Below are 11,344 nucleotides of genomic sequence, written 5' to 3'. Positions count from 1 at the left end.
GAGGGGGAAGTTTAGTACTTTCTCCAGGGGCAAGGGGGCGAGGGGAGAAGTCCATCTCAGAAGCAAGGAACATTTCTTTGATTCTTGTTGTTCCAGTCTACGGTGAAAGCAGGCTGGCCAAGATGGCACAGGTAGGTAGAAGTTTATGAGGTTATAGAGTGGAGTGGTGCGGTAACAAGTCTGAGGTAAATAATTTGCTGGGTTCCATGCTGGAACATTCTTACAGAGGTAGGATATGACTGGTGGCGAGGATATCTTACCTGAAGCCACCTTGTTGATCTCACAAACACTCTTCCTTCTTGGAAGCTGTACAGTTTCAAGCCTGCCAGTGGTCCCCAAACAGTACCCTAGGTAGCCATGTATGTCCATATGACTTGCTAGCTTGCCTAGGTACAAGGAAGATTTCTCATGGCATGGACCTCTAGTTGTTGTTGTTCACAGAAACAGATAACTGGGAGGAAACCTTCTAAAACTTTCAGGCACTTTGGATAAAGAAAGGAAAAAGCAGAGAGGGGGACCTCTCCTCAGAGGTTCTAAAAGCATTGCCCTGTCATTCAGAGGATAGCACCTGAATGGATCCTATAGTAAATGACAATCAAATGAGCCAACTCTAAGTCCCATACAGAGGGAAAGATGCTTTGCTCTCATCCATAATACATGACCCCAGAACATACATACACATATACATGCATGCATGCATGCATACATACATACATACATACATGTGTGTGTATATATATATATATATATATATATATATATATACACACACACAGATACATGCATATGCATGAATCCTGCATGTATGTCTGTGCACCAACCAGATGCATGCCTAGTGCCTGTGGGGGCCAGAGGGCTGTATCCCCTGACACTGGAATTGCAGATGGTTATGAATTGCCTGATGTGGGTGCTGGAGATCAAATCCAGATCCTGTCACACTTTAAGGATCTTTCGATTGTATATTAAATTGTATGTCCCTCAAAGACAGATTGAAGACTTAACCCTGATACCTGTATGTGCCTTTAGTTGGAAATGGGGTTATTATATCTTAAGTCAGTTATAATAAGATCCTATTGTATTAAGTAGGCCTTAGTCAGTTACAATAAGATCCTATTGTATTAGGTAGGCCTTAGTATGACTGGGTACATAGAGACATAGTGAGAAAATGCCTGTTGTTGAGGGTGGAGCCAAAGGAAGGCAAGGATTACTGACTGACAGCGGAGTAGGAAGTGGGGCATCTTCTCCAGAGCCTGCTGATAAAGCACGGTCTGCTGATGTCGTGATTTTAGAGTTCTGGCTTGTATGAACAGTATAGAGTCCTGTAGTCTGAAGCCAGCCAGTTTGGTACTCTGTTACACTACCCTAGGAAACTCTGATGGTCCCTCCAGTACCACTGCAATTGCATTTCGTGGTGAGCGTTATCTGATCTCACTCAATAGACTTCTAGTTCTGAAGAGTCCCCTGAGCCCACTGCCCAGCACAGGACACAGAGCTTGCCAGTAAATTTTGGGTTGAATGAACAAATTTTAGGGCTTCAGATCTTAATGGTGTATTAAATACAAACAAAATATAAGAATTAACAAGGGAGAAATTCCTCCCTATATCGGTGCATGTATTTTGCTCATAGCAACGTTCTATAATATCATTTTATGATTTGTGTAAATGACCTATTATGGGCATGATTTGATACTTGAGCTGCTGACTTCTTTCTGTACCGTGCATGCAGCAAAGCAGAAGGTTTTATCTTCCTCCTGCACGTTAGAGACGGTTGTTTCACCAGCTGGATGGTGAGCCCTGGTCTCCACAGCTTCATAGCTGCTCAGCATCCCCTCCAGTTTTTCCACGGGAACTGGGATGGCTGCTAAGGGACTTTTCCTGCAGGTGAGATTTACATTATTTGAGATTTAAAGCAAACACTATTTCAAAACTAGCAGTAGCTTCAATAATTGACTGAAGCGAATGCCCCAAGGCATTTCTCAGGGCATCAGTTTTACCTACCTGGGTTTAGTTACCAGGTAGCAGCTGGAACATTGCCATCCCCTGAAAGAGGCCATGACAAGAGGGTCCCTGTGCCCTGAAAAAGATTCGTGATGATAATCTCATTGGGTATTTATTTCTTCATGGATTCCCTTCTGAGTGGCCATTTAGAGCATGCGCTGTTGAGAGGAGCAAACGCAGTGTGCACTTGTGTGTGTGTGTGTGCATGTGCGTGTGCATGCGTGTGTGCACTCACATATTTACACATGAGCCTAGACTAGCAACAGTGATGAAAAATGATATATAAGCATTATGATTACAGGAGAATATGTGATTTAATACATAGGGGATAACAAAAAGAACCCGAAAAACCAGAGAAACCTTCAATTTCTCTAATAATTTTGACTCTTTAAAACCTTTTATTTATTCTCTGTATCTAAAATGCTCTTGTTTTGTTTGGTGGGTGTCATTTACTTGACACTCCATTTAGCTGACTAGTGATGGTTGGCAGGAGGCGGGGAATCTCTTTAACCTTGACAGGCCCATGCCCTTCAACCTCACTGGAAAACTACATGAGCATGTCACGTTCCATCTAGCTTAATCTCGGACCCAATCAATCTGAGTAGATTTTGCCAGACCCAGAGCTTAACAGTTCAGCATCAAGATAAGTACGGACATAATTCCAGATTATGAAGAGTTTGTAACTTGGCACAAGATAAGAGCTATGGATTGCTGCGTCAGGTGCCTGCATTTTTGTCCTTCAGAGTGAACTTTGCCAATCCTTGGAGTGCAATCTAGAGGAATTATTTCTGGTGTCTCTTGGTCCTAAATCTCTCTCCTGTGCAGTTGATTCCGTGTGTGATCTCAGAAGCCACACCCCACAGACAGGGCCAGCTAATTTCTCCTTGACTCCCCTTGCTTTAGACCCCACCTATTAGAATCACCTGAGCAGAGAGCATCACCTGAAAACCTGTCCTGCTTGTCTTGACGGATGCGGGAAGACCTAGCGTGTGGTGGGCAGGACCTTGTGCTAGCTGAATCAGTGCTCCCAAGTGTTCATCGTGGTGCAGGGACCAGTGGCTCTACAGGAACCTTCTGGGCTTCAGGCAGTAGGTAGGGACTACCAAGGCACTGGCCTTGTGGACTGACTAACTACCTCTCATCTCCCATTTCTGTAAGAAGCAGCTATTGAGGACCTACTCTGACCATTGAGACATCCAGCCTCAAGGATCAAACTCTCACCTTCTCAGGTGTGAGTCTGTTGTTGCTACTATCTCAAAATTTACCATCTATCTATCTATATCTTACTATTTTAAAACTTACTACATATATGTGTGTGTATGTATATATATATGTATATGTATGTATATATGTGTATATATATGTATGTATGTATATATGTATATGTATGTGTGTATATATGTGTATATATGTGAAATCATTTATATACATATATATATATATATATGTATATATATATATATATATATACATACATACACACACATATATAGTTGAAGTCATTATGTAGACAAATGGAATTCTTTCCTGGATGATAGGATTCTAATATCTCCAGTGCAAACCTCTAGTGGGATCCGTTTTCCTGTGGGATGAATAAGGACCCCCACACTGCAAGAGTAGGGCTGTGAACTGAAGTTTTGTGGAGTCCTTGGAGACAGAAGTATCTTACTCCCTCTCAGAAGTGAGCTTGAGGAGGCTAGTCACTAAAGCCTTAGAATCCAAAGCCTGTCATGACCTCTGGTATACGTGTGTGGTTGGCAACACAGTGTGGATCAAAGAGAGCAAAGAATCCTCTGTCCCTGAGCGTAGATAGGTGCTGAGCCTGAATGTAGAAACGTGCTGTTTTTCTTAAGGACAAGTCTCTCCTCTACTAGTATACAGAATAAGATGCCAGAGTTTACTGCTTCTCTTGAATCATGGATTTCCTCTCCTTTAAGGAAAGTGAAGAGAGAGTGATGCAGAAGACACAGTATGCATTCTCATACTTCTTTCAAATGCTGGAGTAAAATCTTCCTTCCATGAAAATGAATATGTGCATCAGGGGGAACACAGCAACGAACACGCTGGCAGCAAAAAGAGCTGCCCACTTCATGAAACTGAACCTGTAAGAATCCTTTCTGACATGAAGGCTTACAGGGAATAGCATGCCATTTCCTTCTCCCAACCCTAGAGTCCCTTCGGCAGTCCAGCAAGCTCTGTCCTTGACTTTCCTCCCTCGGGTCACTTCCTGTACAGCCACACCCCAGACCTCTCTGTGCATGGGCCATGGAGGTTTGCTGTTTTCATTTAGGAATCCTAAAATGGAGAGCCACTGGGCATGTGCAATAATGGTTTCTGCTCAGCCATCATGGCTGCTGGGCAGGCGAGGACTGGCAGCTCTTCTGTGGACTAGGGAGCTGCTGGTGGGTTCATCGCCTTGTTAGGTCAGACCTCTAGGGTCTTCTATGGAGAAAAGAGTCACCATTTGCTTGTTTTTCATCTTGTCTCTATTTACAACTCTCAGCAAAATCTCTGCCTCTGTTCCACCCCAGACTATTCCTCCCCACACCCTTCACCCTGCCTTTTAAGGCCATCAGAGAGAGCTGTCTCTGGACACTGCGTCGGATTAAGTTGTTTTGAACTAGGTGTTCCTATAAAGACAGGCAAGATAAAGGGTTTTGCCCAGCCCAATAAGAGATGGATGAATGAGTTCATTTCAGAGTCAGGAAGAGGGAGGACCCTGTGGGAAGTGTGAAATGCTTCAGAAAGGTTCAGAGATACAGAACCACACTAACAGGCACCAAAATACCTGGGGGAAGTGCTGGGGATGGGAGTTGTACACTGGGGAAATCCAAGTGAGATAAAAAGGCAAGCAGAGCGCTCTCTTGGGCGCTCTCTTGGGCTCTCTCTCGGTCTCTCTCTCTCTCTCTCTCCCTCTCTCTCTCTCTCTCTCTCTCTCTCTGTGTGTGTGTGTGTGTGTGTGTGTGTGTGTGTGTGTAGGAAAATGGAGAGCCACCACTTGACTATGGTGTGGGAAATAAGTAGGGGCAGGAGAAGACTGGGAAAGGAGACAAACTAGGAGCCAGCGTGTGGCGTTCACTCTGCACACATAGGAGGGAATGCTGCAGTGTTTGGGGAATCTGAGAACATCGAGATGACCAACAGCTCTGTTGGGAGACTAGATCTGCCACGGTGGGCGGAGGGATGAAAAGGTGGGAAGAGGGAAGAGCAGCCAGGGTGGAAATGAGAATGAAAGATGAAGATCAAGGAGACAGTGAGGGTGTAGAGGATGGTTTATTGTTCACAAGTGGCAGCCTCTGTTCAGAGCACTTTGCTGTGTTACCTTAAGTCCCTGCATCCTACAGGGAGGCGAGAATGGTGTTCTTACCATTCTGCTGCTGGTCATGTATGGTAGAAGAGGGGGGTGGGAAGTGGGAGTTAGGAAAGGAAAAAGGGTTACCCGATTTATTACCCTCTATCATTGAGGAAATAGTGTTGATGCTGATTAAAGTAGCATCCCGAAGAGCAGCTGTCTCAATGAGATAGTACACTGGATAAGCCTCCAGCACTGCTGCTCTGCCCTGCCCTGGTCCCGCCTCTGTGTTTAACCCCATCTGCAAAAGCCCCCTTTCAGTGTAAGGTGACATTGATGATGGGCTTTAGCCATTTGACACTGACATCTCTAAGGGCCACTACCCAACCTCCTGTGTTTCCCACCTCCACCCACTCCCAGAGGAGGAAAGCTGTTGCAGCCTAGGTGTGCAGAGTCACCCCGGACATGGCAGATACTCAATGTGTATTTATGAAGTAGGTAAATAAATCAATGCAGCAAAAGTTATTCCATTCCCAAAGGTATGTTTTCCTGATATGGCCATAATTTAATAACAATGCCCCATACTCTTCTCACTTCTATAACAATAAAAGCTATGACTATCATCTTACATAAATGAAAACATGATTTAATGAAATGGTTGCTTTATGAGCTTTGGGCACATAAGACATTTGAATTATCTTGTTTAAATTAAATGGCTCTTTTGTGTTCAGAAGTGAGCGTCACTAAGTGTGTCTATCTCGCTAATACAGCAGCGGCATCGTATTCTAAATTACACAATTTAATCACACATAACTAGAATTTTAAGCTGGAGCCACCGTTAAGGTGCAGGTGACCTTTATAACTCAGGAATATTTTTCCAAATGAAGTAACGGGAAAAACTGTAACAAAGTCTTGTTTTTAATAAGCTAGAGAAAATCTTAAATGGACAAAGTGGCTTTTAACCCTTCCTTGGCCATTCCCAGCCTTTGTGACCTTGGGCATGATGTTTATGCAGCCTGAGATGCGCTGGCTCCACAGTGATTTTCATTTTCTTTCTTTTTTTTTTTACATAAAAATCAATATTTTAATGAAACTATATTTTTTCTTTTTTATTAGATATTTTCCTTATTTACATTTCAAATATTATCCCCTTCCCTGATTTCCTCTCTGAAAGCCCACATCCCATCCCCTTCCCCCTGCTCCTATGAGGGTGCTCACCCTCCCACCCACTCCCGCTTCCCTATGCTGGCATTCCCTACATTAGGGCATTGAGCTTTCCCAGGACCAAGGGCCTCTCCTCCCATTGATGTTCAACAAGGCCATCCTCTGCTACACATGTGGCTGGAGCCATGGGTCCCTCCATGTACATACTTTGGTTGGTGGTTTACTCCCTGGGAGCTCTGGGGCTCTGGTTGGTTATTGTTGTTCCTCCTATAGGGCTGCAAACCCCTTCAGCTTCTTCAGTCCTTTCTCTAATTCCTCTATTCCATTGCTCAGTCCAGTGATTGGCTGTGAGAATCCATTTCTGTATTTGTCAGGCTCTGGCAGAGCCTCTCAGGAGACAGCTATAACAAACAGTCTTTTGTCAGCAAGTACTTGTTGGAATCCACAATAGTGTCTGGGTTTGGTAACTGTATATGGGATGGATCCCCAGGTGGGGCAGTCTCTGCATGGCCTTTTCTTCAGTCTCTACTCCACACTTTGTCTCTATATCTGCTCTCATGGGTATTTTATTCCCCCTTCTAAGAAGGACTAAAGCACCCACACTTTGGTCTTCCTTCTTCTTGAGCTTCATGTCATCTGTGAATTGTATCTTGGGTATTCTGAGCTTTGGGGCTAGTATCCACTTATCAGTGAGTGTATACCATGTGTGTTCTTTTGTGATTGGGTTACTTCACTCAGGATAATATTTTCTAGTTCCATCCATTTGCCTAAGAATTTCATGAAGTCATTGTTTTTAATAGCGGAATAGTATTCCATTGTGTAAATGTACCACATTTTCTGTATCCATTCCTCTGTTGAGGGACATCTGGGTTCTTTCTAGCTTCTGGCTATTATAAATATGGCTGCTATGAACATAGTAGAGTATGTGTCCTTCTTATATGTTGAGCATCTTTTGGGTGTGTGACCAGGAGTGGTCCAGCTGGGACTGCATCCTAGCATCAGGTGCTGTGTCCTGATGATTAAGGAGACAAGGTGACCCCCTTCGTGGAGCAGGCACTCTCTTTTGGACACTTGGATATTAAGTGGCATCTGCTGTCCACATCTCAGGCTGTGGTGGTTGTGAGGAGGGGAAGGTTGTCACTGAAACTATTCAAAGAAAAGAGAAAGGAGATGGGTACACTGTGAGGATCAGGTTCTCTTCAAAGAGAAAGAGGTGCTGAGATAGGCTTCTCTAAAGGAACAGAACTGGTATAATGGTATATATGCACGTGTGTATGCGTGTGTGTGTGTATATATATGTATATATGTATGTGTATAAATACATATATACATACACATATACAGATGTATATATACATGTGTGTATATATGTACTTATATGTATATATGTGTATATATTTATATATGCTGTAAGTCACTTTAAAAACTATATATACATATAATACATACATATATACACATACATATATACATATATACACACACATATATGTGTGTATATATATATATATACGTATATGTATGTGTATATATATGTGTGTGTATGTATGTATGTGTGTATATATGTGTGTGTATATGAGGGCAGGCAGACAAAAAGCAAAAGCTTCCTTGTCCCATGTTGTATACATATATACATATATACATTATATAGTTAGTGAGTGAGTGAGTGCTGGCATTCCAGAGGATTCCTAGAGAACTGCTGGTGTTCAGTCTCTTGTTAGAATCTCAAGGTTACAACACCAGGAAACAAGTGCTTCATCAGCAGGGTGGATGAACTTGCCAGTGAGGATGAGGGCAGGCAGACCACAAGCAAAAGCTTCCTTGTCCCATGTTGTTTTATGTGGTCTGCCACCAGAAGGTGTAGGCCAGATCTAGGGTAGGTCTTCCCACCTCAAATGATCCAATCAAGAAAATCCCTAGTGAGTATTTGAACATGACAAAAGGGCCACTCTGCTACCTGGGGCTGAGTGGTGCCAGCCAGGAGGCCCAGGCAGGGTACATGACACAGCAGAGCAGAATATTCCCTTGTGTGATTTTTACCTTCTGTAACGTCGTCTTCTTGTTACTCTCTCTCTCTCTCTTTATATAATAGGGCCTAAAATTTAGAAAGGTATTGAGGGGAACTTGGCTCAACCCCCAACCCTATGTGGAAATCTCTATAGAATCTGCAGTAGGTGGGCATTCTTTGTGGCATTGTCTTTCTTATCCATTAGTTTACTTAGTAATTAGTTTATAGAACATTATTAAACTTTTTTTTTCAAATTCTAGGGAAACAGCTGTCTTTACTTTGTAGGTTTGTATGTGTGCATGTATGTGGGTATATGTCACACCATCCAACAGAGGTTGGAGCCCTGGACTGCCCCCTAGTGGTTCCAACTATGAATGGGGCAGGACAGGGAAAGTAGCAACAGCTCAGGCAAGCATACTGATGTGATTTAGGCCAGAGAAAGGGGAAAGAAGACATTATGGTTAGAAGAAATCCCCTGGCTTGAGAAGAGCCTTTAGTGTTATTTCAGTATAATGGCAATGAGAGTCTGTCTGTACAAGAAAGCCAAATGCATTATTATTATTCTAGAAATAACCCAAATCAAACACACAAACACAATGGGCATCTAGGGGCCTGGGTTATGTAGTCTCTTCCCTTTTGCTATTTCTGTGTTATAGTGTGAGTAAGCACCTTCCATATCATGTGTAAATGTAACTTTTATTCTCTTGATGTGATCATTGCTTCCATCTGCTAACCTAGGCCTAGTCCTGGAAGCTTCTAGACTCCATACAATCTAATCTAGGCTTAGAATCTTTTCAGCCTCTGAGACTTCTTGCTGAATTAACCTTACCCTTTCTTGTTCTTTCTGTGCTCTAGTTGGCTGGTTAACTAAGCTATTCTGGTTCAAAGCTCCTCTCCATGAAAACTGATTCAATCTGTCCCCCCTCTCTCTGTCGCTGTCTCTGTCTCCCCCCCCCCCCCCCCCCCCGTCTCTCCTAAGTTGCTCTACTTGGCCTCATGCTAACTTTGGCAATCTCTTATAATCCTCTAGCTCCTTCTCATTCTCTGACTCATTCTTTCTTCAACCTGTCCCTGTAAAACTCTCAAGGTAAAAACTGCCTCCTCTCTCTCTCCCTCTCCCTTTTCTCTCTTTGCACTGCTTTCTTAAGTAACTTCCTTTTCCTCTCTGTTCTTGTGAGACTTGGGTATATCCTATTCTGTCAGATCTTTCTCTGATTCATCACTTTGTCTTCCACTCAATTAGGTATCACTTTCAAACATGGCTGCTTCCTTCTACAAACTAGTTCTACCTTCATTGTTTGGGATTAAAGGTGAGTTCTAAGGACATGTCTGCATTACAGCCACAGGAATCAAAAGTATGTACAAAGGGCTGAGCCTCACCACAACGAGAAACAGTTTTTTTTTTTTTTTTCAGCAAATACAATCTCAGGGTTTACCTGTGATCAAATATCCTGCCACAGCCATGCCATGCTTTCACCTTATATTCTGTGTATAGCTGTGCATTGTTTAGCCAGCTCCTTCCTACTTCCTCTTGCCCCCTGCCACCTCCTGTCAATCTGGCATGATCACTTCCTAATCTACCTAGATTTTGACCTGCTCAAAACATTTCTCCCAGTACATTTGGATGGGATGATATAATTATGTTATGTGTTCTAGGAGTCATCATGGTGTGGCTGCACTGTCAGTCTTCAGCTTTCTGTAGATAATGTGTTAATGGCACTCTGTCAAGCCACAAACCCCCACTTACCAGGCCTCTCTCAGTAAGCACATACATTTGTGTTTCGTGCAGGTGAGGATAGGTCCAAGCCAGCGGTTCTCAATCTAAGAAAATACAGATATTTACATTATGATTCATAACAGTAGCAAAATTACAGTTAGGAAGTAGCAACAAGAATAATCTTATTGTTGGGCGTTATCACAATATGAGGAACTGTAATAAAGGACCTCAACATTAGGAAGGTTGAGGACCACTGGGCTAAACAGTCCCTTTACATCAGCCTTGGCTGGCAACTCTGGCTCTACTGACTTACTACAGTCAAGACCCAGGACCAGTATTGGACCAGGATGGCCCATAGCAGAACTGCCAGCCTCATCTTCTATGACAAATGCTTCAGACCAGGGGTCCCATTCTGGAAAGCCAGTTTTATTTACAAGCCATCATTTCTAGCCCATCTGCTCTCTGCAGACCCTGACACAGCGGAGATGTAGTGATGCAGAGCTGATGTCCTTGGAGAGCTGCAGTAGGGCTTGGAGATGAAAAACACACGCGATGGGATTCTGGAGAAATCTCCATGACTGTGTTGAAAAAGACAGTCAAGAATTCTGATATTTATAGAACCAGAGTCTATCCGATTAGACCTGTTTATTAAAGCCGGTCATTCTTCTCTGTAACACATGTACATACACACATACACATGTTTACATCTGTTGGGGGCATGTGTGTACACATATGGAAGTCTGGGTCTTCCTTATTCACTCTCCACATTATTCATTGAGGCAAAGCTCTCAGTTAAACCCAGAGCTTCCCAAGTAGTGCTAGGCTAGCTTGCCAGCTTGCCCTGGGGGTCAACTTGATCCACCTTCCCAATGCTGGAGTTAGAAGGGGTTGCCATGCTTACCCAGCATTTTTATGGTGCTAGGTCTTGCAGGCCCGGACTGGCCAGCAGTAACGACGCTGCAACAGGATCCTTCTGCACACGTTTATTGGGAGAGCTTGATTGCAGAGACGAAGAGACCCCGAGCCCAGAACTGGTGCTGCTTATATAGGCCTAGGAGAGGTGTGTCTCACACCCGGATTGGTTATGCACTACACCTCATTTGCATGTTCCTCATCTGATTGGCTACTCTCTCTCTCTCTCTCTGTACCTCACAGAGCCTCATTA

At 43.4% G+C, this 11,344-nt stretch overlaps 1 long non-coding RNA gene across 1 annotated transcript; it reads right to left on the bottom strand.

Annotated features, from left to right (window-relative positions):
- Window positions 1-1,533: 1,533 nt before the first annotated feature.
- On the bottom strand, window positions 1,534-11,162 carry Gm30467. The gene is made up of 4 exons (XR_383626.3): window positions 11,081-11,162; window positions 10,210-10,283; window positions 1,999-2,074; window positions 1,534-1,875 (listed from the first exon to the last, which is right to left on the bottom strand). It is a non-coding gene; the product is annotated as a predicted gene, 30467 (long non-coding RNA).
- Between the last annotated feature and the right edge of the window lie 182 nt (window positions 11,163-11,344).

This window comes from Mus musculus, chromosome 14, assembly GCF_000001635.26.
Source record: "Mus musculus strain C57BL/6J chromosome 14, GRCm38.p6 C57BL/6J".
Lineage (NCBI taxonomy): Eukaryota > Metazoa > Chordata > Mammalia > Rodentia > Muridae > Mus > Mus musculus.
Note: the sequence above shows the minus strand (reverse complement) of the source record. Positions and strands in the feature narration are given on the sequence as shown.